General features: G+C 48.4%; 1 protein-coding gene across 1 annotated transcript in view; it reads right to left on the bottom strand.

The window, feature by feature from the left end:
* yjefn3 (YjeF N-terminal domain containing 3) overlaps nt 1-12,869 on the bottom strand; it is a 55,467-nt gene that overhangs the window by 21,466 nt on the left and 21,132 nt on the right. The window lies entirely within an intron of this gene.

Raw genomic sequence — 12,869 nt, 5'->3', positions numbered from 1 at the left:
ACGTGTGTAGGATGGAACCGCAGATGCTGGTTTACACCAAAGATGGACGCAAAAAGCTGGAGTAACTCAGCAGGTCAGGCAGCATCTCTGGAGAGAAGGAATGGATGACGTTTCGGGTCGAGACCCTTCCCCTGTTGAGGGCTGGCCGTTCTGCATCTCAAAGAGGGAGATCAGAGGGGATGTTGACGACACTTCTGAAGAAGGGTCTTGACACGAAACGACATTTATCCACACAATATATCTCCAGAGATGCTGCTTGACCCCCTGAGAAACTCCAACTCTGTGCACCCATTTTCATAATCATAATAATATACTTCATCATAATCATACTTAATTAGCCAAGTATGTTTTGCAACATACGAGGAATTTCATTTGCCGTACAGTGATACCAATAAAAAGCAACAGAACACACAAGATACATTTTAACATGAACATCCACCACAGAGACACCTCCATATTCCTCACTGCAATGGGTGGTCTGAATTCTGAATTCTGATTCTCAAGGTACCTACTTTTGTTCTGACCCACGGAGTTCCTCCAGCACTTTGCGCTTTGCTCAAGATTCCTGCAGCTGCAGTTCCTTGTGTCTCGTTTCTTGAGGTAGAGTTGCTGCCTCACAGCGCCGGAGACCCGGGTTCGATCCCAACTACAGGTGCTGTCTGTATGGAGTTTGTACGTTCTCCCCGTGACCTGAGTGGAATTTCTCTGAGAACTTCGGTTTCCTCCCACACTCCAAAGGCGTGTGGGTTTGTAGGTTAATTGGCTTGGTACAAATGTAAAAATTGTCCCTAGCGTGCGTAGGATAGTGTTAGTGTGCGGGGATCGCTGGTCGGTGCGGACTCGATGGGCCGAAGGGCCTGTTTCCGTGCTGTATCACGAAACTAAACTAAATGAAAATGGTAGCTGACCTACTCACGTCTTGAGTAGCAGTTTAATTAGTCTTTGTTGTGCATTTATTGTTAGCAAGCCAGTCGCTGCGTGTAAACACTGAGTCTTATGCATCTTTTGGTTTAGTTTAGCCTAGTTTAGAGATACAGAGTGGAAACAGACACAAAATGCTGGAGTAACTCAGCGGGTCAGGCAGCATCTCGGGAGAGAAGGAATGGGTGAGGTTTCCCCTCCCCCTCCCGTGACATCAGTCTGAAGAAGGGTCTCGACCCGAAACGTCACCCATTCCTTCTCTCCAGAGATGCTGCCTGACCCGCTGAGTTACTCCAGCATTTTACCTTGTGCTCCTCAATGTTGGTGTAGACTCAAAACTGGTCCTAAAACATAGAAACATAGACATAGAAAGTAGGTGCAGGAGTAGGCCATTCGGCCCTTCGAGCCTGCATCGCCATTCAATATGATCATGGCTGATCATCCAACTCAGTATCCCGTACCTGCCTTCTCTCCATACCCCCTGATCCCTTTAGCCACAAGGGCCACATCTAACTCCCTCTTAAATATAGCCAATGAACTGGCCTCAACTATCTTCTTTGGCAGAGAATTCCACAGATTCACCACTCTCTGTGTGAAAAAAAACGTTCTCATCTCGGTCCTAAAAGACCCCCCTTATCCTTAAACTGTGACCCCTTGTTCTGGACTTCCCCAACATCGGGAACAATCTTCCTGCATCTACCCTGTCCAACCCCTTAAGAATTTTGTAATTTTCTATAAGATCCCCCCTCAATCTTCTAAATTCCAGCGAGTACAAGCCGAGTCTATCCAGTCTTTCTTCATATGAAAGTCCTGCCATCCCAGGAATCAATCTGGTGAACCTTCTCTGTACTCCCTCTATGGCAAGAATGCATTTCCTCAGATTAGGAGACCAAAACTGTACACAATACTCCAGGTGTGGTCTCACCAATGCCCTGGGATCATTTTACTGATAGTAGCCTTCAACCAGCATGTGCAGTTTTTCTCCATTATTTGCGGTTGTGTTTGACGTGTGTTCATCGATAACCGTTTCAGTGACCATCAGTTGAGGATTTGATGGGTGGATCCTGCAACCTCCTAGCGCCCGAGACTAAACACATCGTACTGGGTCTAAATTGTGTCCCATCAGGAAATGAACCTGGGACCACTTCAGAACATGTGCAGAGAGCAAGCCAATGGTTAACAGCAGTCCATCCAAACCCAGCAGTGTCTCCAGCAGGTCAGGGCTGATGATAAAGTTTGGCCGAGACTTGGGATCTGATGTCTAGACGGATGATCTTATCATCCTTATGGAGAAAGAAAGTTCATTTGGATCCAACATACTTACGGCACCATAAACACATGGTTACCTCATGCGCTAAACATGTATACTGTGTCATGGACCCGCAAAGAGAAAGAATTCTTTGCAATTGATTCTTGGGATTGTTTTTATGGCCGTCATTGGTTGAACATCTGCAGAACTAGTAGAGAGAACTCTTCTCCCCTCTCTCCCCTCTCCCCTCTCCCCTCTCCCCTCCCTCCTCTCCCCACTCCCTTCTCTCCCCTCTCCCTCCTCTCCCTCCCTCCTCTCCCCTCTCCCCTCTCCCTCCTCTCCCCTCCCTCCTCTCCCCTCTCCCCTCTCCCCACTCCCTCCTCTCCCCTCTCCCCACTCCCTCCTCTCCCCTCTCCCCTCTCCCCTCTCCCCACTCCCTCCTCTCCCCTCTCCCTCCTCTCCCTCTCCCCTCTCCCCTCCCTCCTCTCCCCTCTCCCCTCTCCCCTCCCTCCTCTCCCCTCTCCCCTCTCCCCACTCCCTCCTCTCCCCTCTCCCTCCTCCCCACTCCCTCCTCTCCCCTCTCCCCTCTCCCCTCTCCCCTCTCCCTCCTCTCCCCTCTCCCCTCTCCCTCCTCTCCCCTCTCCCTCCTCTCCTCTCCCCTCTCCCCTCTCCCCTCTCCCTCTTCTCCCCTCTCCCATCGGGCAAAAGGTGACACGGTGGCGCAGCAGTAGAGTTGCTGCCTCACAGCGCCGGAGACCCGGGTTCAATCCCAACTACAGGTGCTGTCTGTACAGAGTTTGTACGTTCTCCCTGTGACCTGCGTGGGTTTTCTCCGGGATCTCCCGTTTCCTCCCACTTTCCAAACAAATGCAGGTTTGTAGGTTAATTGGCTTCTGCAAATTGTAAATTCTTCCTAGTGTGTGTAGGATTGTACTAGTGTGCGGGGATCGCTGGTCGGCGCGGACACGGTGGGCCGAGGGGCCTGTTTCCGCGCCGTATCGCTAAACTAAACTAAATTAAACTTCTGGTAGACACAAAATGCTGGAGTAACTCAGCGGGAAACGCAGCATCTCTGGAGAGAAGGAATGGGTGACATTTTGGGTCCAGACCCTTAACGCCACCCATTCCTTCTCTCCAGAGATGCTGCCTGATCCGCTGAGTTACTCCAGCATTGTGTGTCACCCATTCCTTCTGTCCGGAGATGCTGCCTGTCCCGCTGAGTTACTCCAGCATTTTGTGTCTACCTTCGATTTAAACCAGCATCTGCATTTCTTTCTTAAACTAAACTTCTGTCAGTTTATTAATTTTGTTTATTTAATTGATTTAGTTTATAGTTTATAATTATCATAGTTTATTATTCTATAGAATGTCTTTGATTGCACTGTGGAGAGTGTGTTTTATTGCACTAGCATTACGGTTATTAATTTATTTGTACGGTTATTAATTTATTGGATTTTTTGATGACTATATTTATCTGTATGTATTGCAATTATGGGCTGTTCAGTTGCTGTAACAGAGAAAATAGGTGCAGGAGGAGGCCATTTGGCCCTTCGAGCCAGCACCGCCATTCATTGTGATCATGGTTGACCATCCACAATCAGTAACCCGTGCCTGCCTTCTCCCCATATCCCTTGATTCCGCTAGCCCCTAGAGCTCTATCTAACTCTCTTTTAAATTCATCCAGTGAATTGGCCTCCACTGCCTTCTGTGGCAAATTCACAACTCTCTGGGTGAAAAAGTTCCTTCTCACCTCAGTTTTAAATTAACTCCCCTTTATTCTTAGACTGTGTGGCCCCTGGTTCTGCACTCCCCCAACATTGGGAACATTATTCCTGCATCTAGCTTGTCCAGTCCTTTTATATAAAATTATACGTTTGTTTGATAACTATATTTATCTGAGTGTATTTCAATTATGGGCTGTTCCGTTGCTGTAAGTAGGTAAATGTCATTATTACGTTGCTGGTACTTTGAACGCACTTGACTGCTGTCAATTTACACTTTAGTTTTCTGAATGTGCAGCGAATCAAAGGAGAAAATTGATAATTTTCTTGAGAAATTACTCGTACAGAAGGAAATATATTGGGTGCATGTTTCTTCCGAGAGAGACACAACCATTTCATGTGGATTCATTAAATAGGGAGCTGTCATTCTTCAGAGAAAAGGAAACATGGCTTTGTAAAGCTAATGAGGCTTTGTGGCGGCACGGAGAAATGGTTAGACCGTTAGAGAATAATTAGTCTTTCATTATCCTCGTCAATTAACAGATATTTTTGGCAGCTGAACCAGTGCCAGCTCATAATGAATTGTCTACATCCATCATTCACAGCACAAGCCTACATGGCTCACACGGCCAGTCAGTGTTTAAAATAGAGTCATAGAGAGCAAACAGGCCCTTTGGCCGTACTTGCCCACACCGGCCAACATGTCCCATCCACTCTAGTCCCACCGGCCAACATGTCCCATCCACTCTAGTCCCACCGGCCAACATGTCCCATCTACTCTAGTCCCACCTGCCTGTGTTTGGTCCACATCCCTCCAAACCTGTCCTATCCATTCCCAATCTGACTTTTCTGTCCTGGGCCTCCTCCATCGTCAGAGTGAAGCCCAGAGTAAATAGGAGGAGCAGCACCTCATATTTCGCTTGGGTAGCTTACACCCCAGCGGTATGAACATTGACTTCTCTAACTTCAGATAGTCCCTGCTTTCCCTCTCTCTCCATCCCCACCCCCTTCCCAGTTCTCCCACTAGTCTTCCTGTCTCCGACTACATCCTATCTCCTGACATCAGTCCAAGATGGCTGCACCGCCGTGCGGCTGTGGCTCGCCGGCAGTCTCTTTGTCTTTTTTTTGTCCATGTGTTAGTGTTAGATGTGTGTAGTAGTTTATTTTAGCTGTGTATATGTGAGGAGGGGGGGGGGGTGGTGGTGGTGGGGGGGGGGGTGGTGGTGGTGGGGGGGGGGGTGGGGGGGGGGAAACCTTTCTTTTAAAAAAAATCTCTTCCTCGAGGCGCGGCTCGGCCGTGGGACTTTTCATCGCCCGGCGCGGCTCGGCCGCGGGACCTTCCATCTCCTTGCGGGGGCTGCGCGAGTCGGGAGCCTCGGTCGCCTCGGCAGAAGTCGAACTATCTGTCCGTGAGAGAAGCATGGGGGAAGAGAGAAGAAACTTGCTTGCCTTCCATCACAGTGAAGGGGTGTCTGGAGGAGTCACTGTGATGGATGTTTGTGTTAAAATTGTGTGTCTTGTGTCTTTTACTCTGTACTGTTGTGGCTGCAAGGCAAATGATTTCCGTTCAATTCATTTTGAATGACAATAAAGGTAATTCAGATTCAGATTCAGATTCAGAAGGGTCTCGACCCGAAATGTCACCCATTCCTTCTCTGCCGAGATGCTGCCTGCCCCGCTGAGTTACTCCAGCATTTTGTGTCTACTATCCATGTACCTGTCTAACTGGTTCTTAAACGTTGGGATAGTCCCAGCCTCAACTACCTCCTCCGGCAGCTTGTTCCATACACCCACCACCCTGTGTGTGAAAAAGTTACCTCTCAGAATCCTTTTAGATCTTTTCCTCTTCACCTGAAACCTATGTCCTCTGGTCCTCGATTCCCCTACTCTGGGCAAGAGACTCTGTGCGTCTACCCGATCTATTCCTCACATGATCTTAAACACCCCTGTAAGATCACCCCTCATCCTCCTGCGCTCTAAGGAACAGAGTCCCAGCCTGCTCAACCTCTCCCTGTAGCTCACACCCTCAAAATAATGTATTGAATTATCTGCTTGGGAATGAACCAGCAATGGCGTGGCGTGGAATAGATCCTCTGTCACAGCAGCACCCTGGAGCAGAGGTAGAGTTGCTGCCTTAGAGACCGGAGACCTGAGACCTGTGTTCGACCTGACCACGGGTACTGTCTGTACGGAGTTTGTACACGGACCCTCGTGGGTTTTCTCCAGGTGCTCTGGTTTCCTCCCACAAAGACACACAATTGAGCAGATTAAGTAGGTTAATTGGCTTGGGTCCCTAGCGTGTGTAGGATAGTGTTAGTATGCGGGGATCGCTGGTCGGTGCGGACTCAGTGGGCTGAAGGGCCTGTTTCCGCGCTGTATCTCTAACAGTTAGACAGGTACATGGATAGGATAGGTATGGAGGGATATGGACCAAGCGCAGGCAGGTGGGACTAGTGTAGATGGGGGATGTTGGCCGGTGTGGGCGTTGGGCCGAAGGGCCTGTTTCCACACTGCATCACTCTATGACGGTGTAAAAGGCATAATAATTGAGATTATGATTCAGGCAGTCAATGACATTTGCCGTGATCATGGAAATGACAATGTCTCTGTGCTGTGGAGAATTGCTGGAACGGAGAGAGCTATTAAAATGTTCTAGGTCGGTTTAGTTTAGAGATACAGCGCGGAAACAGGCCCTTCGGCCCACCGAGTCCATGCCAACCAGCGATCCCCGCACATTCACGCTATCCTACACACACTAGGGACAATTTTACATTTATACCAAGCCAATTAACCTACAAACCTGTGCGTTTTTGGAGTGTGGGAGGAAACCGGAGCACCCGGAAAAAACCCATGCAGGTCACGGGGAGAACGTACAAACTCCGTACAGACAGCACCCGTAGTCGGGATGGAACCCGGGTCTCTGGCGCTGTGAGGCAGCAGCTCTACCTGCTGCACCACCGTGTCAGTATGACTGCAGATTCAGCCTGAGTGAGAATGACTGACTGCTGAGAGAAACTTTCATTTAAGAGGCATTTGGACACGAACCTTGGAAACACTAGAATTGATGGAGTGTCGGAGAAGGAGGGGGTTAGTCTGAACGAAAGCCATTACCGATTACTGTGACCAGTCAGTTTGGTTTATATTATTAATAAATTGCCATTCGTGGTACTGCAAACATGGTGTTCACAATTTCATTTTTCTCTGCAGCTGGAAACAGAGTAGATGCTGTCCCGCATTAGTGTGCACGCGTGTGCAGTGTACACGTGCATGTGTGTGCACACGCATGTGTGTTGTGTACACATGCATGTGTGTTGTGTGGACATGTAGATCTTATAGAGGTGTACGAAACCATGAGGGGAATAGATCGGGTAGATGCACAGTCTCTTTCCCAGAGCAGGGGACCAGTGATCACCCCTACATTAAACTAATCCCCCCCCCCCCCCCCCTCACTCTCATGAATGATCTCCTGAGACTTTGATTGGGCTCTGAGCCACCAACCAGAGAGCGGTCCTGACCTCTCATCTACCTCATCAGACGATCTTTAATCGGACATTACAATAGACAACAAACAATAGGTGCAGGAGGAGGCCATTCGGCCCTTCGAGCCAGCACCGCCATTCAATGTGATCATGGCCGATCATTCTCAATCAGTACCCCGTTCCTGCCTTCTCCCCATACCCCCTGACTCCGCTATCCATAAGAGCTCTATCTAGCTCTCTCTTGAATGCATTCAGAGAATTCCACAGATTCACAACTCTGACTGAAAATGTTTTTCCTCATCTCAGTCCTAAATGGCCTACCCCTTATTCTTAAACTGTGGCCCCTTGTTCTGGACTCCCCCAACATTGGGAACATGTTTCCTGCCTCTAACGTGTCCAACCCCTTAATAATCTTATACGTTTCGATAAGATCTCCTCTCATCCTTCTAAATTCCAGTGTAAATTACTGGACATTATCTTGCGCTAAACGTTATTCCCTTTAACCTGTGCCTGTACACTGTGGATGGTTTGATTTGTAATCATTTATAGTACATTAACTACATTAAACTAAGGTTACAGCGCGGATACAGGCTCTGTACACCCGTACACTAGTACTATCCCACACACTAGGGACAATTTTATTAAAGCCAATTAACCCACAAACCTGGACAGACACAAAAGGCTGGAGTATCTCAGCAGGACAGGCAGCATCTCCGTAGAGAAGGAATGGGTGACGTTTCTTCAGTCTGAAGAAGGGTCTCGACCCGAAACGTCATCCATTCCTTCTCTCCAGAGACGCTGCCTGTCCCGCTGAGTTACTCCAGCTTTTTGAGTCCATCTTCGGTTTAAACCAGCATCTGTAGTTCCTTCCTACAACCTACAAACCTGCACGTCTTTGGAGTGTGGGAGGAAACCGGAGCACCCGGAGAAAACCCACGCAGGTCACGGGGAGAACGTACAAACTCCGTACAGACAGCACCCGCGGTCGGGATGGAACCCGGGTCTCTGGCGCTGTGAGGCAGCAACTCTACGGCAGCGTCCAAATGTCGAGAGATCTTGTTGGTCCCTTTCAAATCCAGTCCCAACCCAACTCTGTCCTGCAGCAAGCAGTGAGTTAAAAATATTGATTTCAGCTCCAAGTCTTTCAAACTAAACACATTATTTGCATCTGTCTCCATCTGCACCCACAGCTCGAGCCACTGCCGAGGCTCACAACGTTCCAGAGAAATATCACAGTCTGGCAGCATCAACATTACAGGGAAGGTAATTACCTGAACATGAGATTGTTTAAATTAAAGGCTGCACTGACATTAATCACAGGTGTAGCATCTCCACCCCCTCCCTCCCCCCATCCCCGCCCCACACCCTCTAGGCCTGACAGCTCTCCACACACACACACACACACACACACACACACACACACATACTCATACACACACACACGCACACACACACGCACACTCACACACACACTCATACACACACGCACACTCCCATACACATGCACGCATGCACGCACACATGCACCCACACACATACACGCATGCTCAAGCACGCATACACACACTTTCACACACTTTCACACACAAACACAAAAACACACACACACACACACACACACACACACACACACACACACACACACACACACACACACACACGCACGCACGCTCACAACTGTCCTATCATAACGAGAGAGCGGTCCTGAATGACTATCTACCTCATCAGGGACCCTCGGACTATCTTTGATTGGATTTTACTGGCTTTACCTTGCACTAAACATCATTCCCTTATCAAGGAGCTCTAGGGGCTAGCGGAATCAGGGGATATGGGGAGAAGGCAGGCACGGGATACTGATTGTGGATGATCAGCCATGATCACAATGAAAGGCGGTGCTGGCTCGAAGGGCCAAATGGCCTCCTCCTGCACCCATTTTCTATGTTTCTATTTTCTATGTTTCCATGTATCTGTACACTGTAAATGGCTCGATTGTAATCACGTATTAGGTTAGATTAACATCATGGTTGGTAATGGTCCCCTCCCCTGACATCAGTCTGAAGAAGGGTCTCGACCCAAAACGTCACCCATTCCTTCTCTCCTGAGATGCTGCCTGTCCCTCTGAGTTACTCCAACATTTTGTGTCCGTCTTCGGTTTAAATTCACCCAATGACTTAGCCTCCACAGCCTTCTGTGGCGATGAATTCCACAGATTCACCGCCCTCTGGCCAAAGAAATTCCTCCTCATCTCCTTTCTTAAAGGTACGCTTTCCGCTGGCTAGACGGCACGCAACAAAAGCTTTTCACTGTACCTCGGTACACGTGACAATGAGCTAAACCGAACTGATATATTTCCGTACAAAGCCTTTTCTATAAAACCACAGCTGTCTGAGCAGCAAACAAGAGTGGAACACAACATGAATTTTAACAGAACGTTCTCCACAGTCTGATGGGTGATTTTATTCAACTTGGTTAATCAGTCATGTCATATTTTTTTGGAATAATCTTCAGGATGTCGGTGCTGGAGATTGACGCAATTGTCTATTTTTATACACCCATTATTATAAATATGGCTTCTATAAAAAGCATAAAGGAATAGATCGGGTAGATGCACACAATCTCTTGCCCAGGGTAGGGGAATCGAGGACCAGAGGACATAGGTTCAAGGTGAAGGGGAAAAGATTTAATAGGAATCTGAGGGGTATCTTTTTCACACAGAGGGTGGTGGGTGTATGGAGCGAGCTGCCAGAGGAGGTAGTTGAGGCTGGGACTACCCCATTGTTTAAGAGATAATTAGACAGATACATGGACAGGACAGGTTTGGAGGGATATGAACCAAACGCAGGCAGGTGGGACTAGGGTAGCTGGGACATGTTGGCGGGTGTAGGCAAGTTGGGCCGAAGGGCCTGTTTCCACGCGGTATCACTCTATGACTCGATGACTCGAGTGGGAGAGTCTAGGACCAGAGGGCACAGCCTCAGGATAGAAGCACGTCCCTTTAAGAAAGGAAATGAGGAGGGATTTCTTTGGTCAGAGGGTGGTGAATCTGTGGAATTCATCGCCACCGACAGCTGTGGAGGCCTGGTCATTGGGTGTATTTAAAGCGAAGACGGACACAAAATGCTGGAGTAACTCAGCGGGTCAGGCAGCATTTCTGGAGAGAAGGAATGGGCGACGTTTTGGGTCGAGACCCTTCTTCAGACTGATGTGAGGGGAGGGGGTGGGACCCGACCGTTACTGACCATGATGTTAATCTAACCTAACCTGTCTCTCCACTCCACTCCTCTTCACCCCATTCCCTGCCCTCCTCTCCTCACCTGACAGCGTTTTATCTCCTTCCATCACCCTTTTGTCTCCCTCATTTCCAACCTTTGTCCACCCACTGGCCAGCCAAAACCCCCTGTATCCCCCTCCCCCCTTCACCTGTATCCACCTATCACTTGTATAGGAAACAAACTGCAGATGCTGGTTTAAATCTAAGGTAGACACAAAATGCTGGAGTAACTCAGCGGGTCAGGCAGCGTCTCTGGAGAGAAGGAATGGGCGACATTTCGGGTCGAGACCCTTCTTCAGACTGATCAGTCTGAAGAAGGGTCTCGACCCGAAACATCACCCATTCCTTCTCTCCCGAGATGCTGCCTGACCCGCTGAGTTACTCCAGCATTTTGTGTCTACTTTCCACCTATCACCTTTGTCTCACCACCAACTCTTTTCCAGCTTTCTTCTCCCTACCCCCTTCCTCCCCCACCCCATTACAATCAGTCCAAAGAAGGGTCTTGACCAAAGATACTAGAGGAACAAGATGGACCACTCCGTTGAAATCGCCTATAATGAAGTGTAGTACGCAAAGGAGCCATTTTAGTAAGCAAACCCCGCCGTTCGCTCTGCCTCTCGCAGTGTAACCAGTGTTTTGGGGGAACATTACGTGTGATGATACCATAAAAATGCAGAATATATCTCATCTATCAACTCACAGATGTTTGTTATTTTTCTTTTAAAATGTTTCTGCAAGTTTCTGCCGACTAAAATGGCGCCGTGACCTACTATCGTTTTTAGGGTCGAGTGGTCTATCTTGCTCCTCTAGTATCTTTGGTCTTGACCCAAAAACGACACCTATCAATGTTCTCCAGAGATGCTGCCTGAACTACTGTTACTCCAAAGTTTTGTGTGGGTTTTTTTTTTAAAGCCGGCACCTGCAGTTCCCAGTTCCTCTGTTTCGGTACAAAGCCGTCTCCATAAACGTCAGCTGTGTGATCAGTGAGTGGCAGAGCAGAACAATCACACGCCACTGTCAACAGCAGTGGGTCAAGCACGCACTCCACAGCATTAAGTGCGGTCCTATTACAATTGTTCAATCAGTCATGTCAATAGACAATAGACAATAGGTGGAGGAGGAGGCCATTCGGCCCTTCGAGCCAGCACCGCCATTCAATGTAATCATGGCTGATCATTCTCAATCAGTACCCCGTTCCTGCCTTCTCCCCTTACCCCCTGACTCCGCTATAGAAACATAGAAAATAGGTGCAGGAGTAGGCCATTCAGCCCTTCGAGCCTGCACCGCCATTCAATATGATCATGGCTGATCATCCAACTCAGTATCCCGTACCTGCCTTCTCTCCATACCCCCTGATCCCTTTAGCCACAAGGGCCACATCTAACTCCCTCTTAAATATAGCCAATGAACTGGCCTCAACTACCTTCTGTGGCAGAGAATTCCACAGATTCACCACTCTCTGTGTGGAAAAAAACTTTCTCATCTCGGTCCTAAAAGACTTCCCCCTTATCCTTAAACTGTGACCCCTTGTTCTGGACTTCCCCAACATCGGGAACAATCTTCCTGCATCTAGCCTGTCCAACCCCTTAAGAATTTTGTAAGTTTCTATAAGATCCCCCCTCAATCTTCTAAATTCCAGCGAGTACAAGCCGAGTCTATCCAATCTTTCTTCATATGAAAGTCCTGCCATCCCAGGAATTAATCTGGTGAACCTTCTCTGTACTCCCTCTATGGCAAGAATGTCTTTCCTCAGATTAGGAGACCAAAACTGTATGCAATACTCCAGGTGTGGTCTCACCAATGCCCTGTACAACTGCAGCAGAACCTCCCTGCTCCTATACTCAAATCCCCTCGCTATGAATGCCAACATACCATTCGCTTTCTTCACTGCCTGAAGAGCTCTATCTAGCTCTCGAATGCATTCAGAGAATTGGCCTCCACTGCCTTCTGAGGCAGAGAATTCCACAGATTCACAACTCTCTGACTGAAAACGTTTTTCCTCATCTCAGTTCTAAATGGCCTACCCCTTATTCTTAAACTGTGGCCCCTGGTTCTGGACTCCCCCAACATTGGGAACATGTTTTCTGCCTCTAACGTGTCCAACCCCTTAATAATCTTATACGTTTCGATAAGATCTCCTCTCATCCTTCTAAATTCCAGTGTATACAAGCCTGGCTTGAAGGGCCAAATGGCCTCCTCCTGCACCTGTTTTCTACGTTTTCAAGTTG

Source organism: Rhinoraja longicauda, chromosome 28, assembly GCF_053455715.1.
Source record: "Rhinoraja longicauda isolate Sanriku21f chromosome 28, sRhiLon1.1, whole genome shotgun sequence".
In the NCBI taxonomy this organism is placed as follows: Eukaryota; Metazoa; Chordata; class Chondrichthyes; order Rajiformes; family Arhynchobatidae; genus Rhinoraja; species Rhinoraja longicauda.
This window is presented reverse-complemented; position numbering and strand designations above follow the sequence as displayed.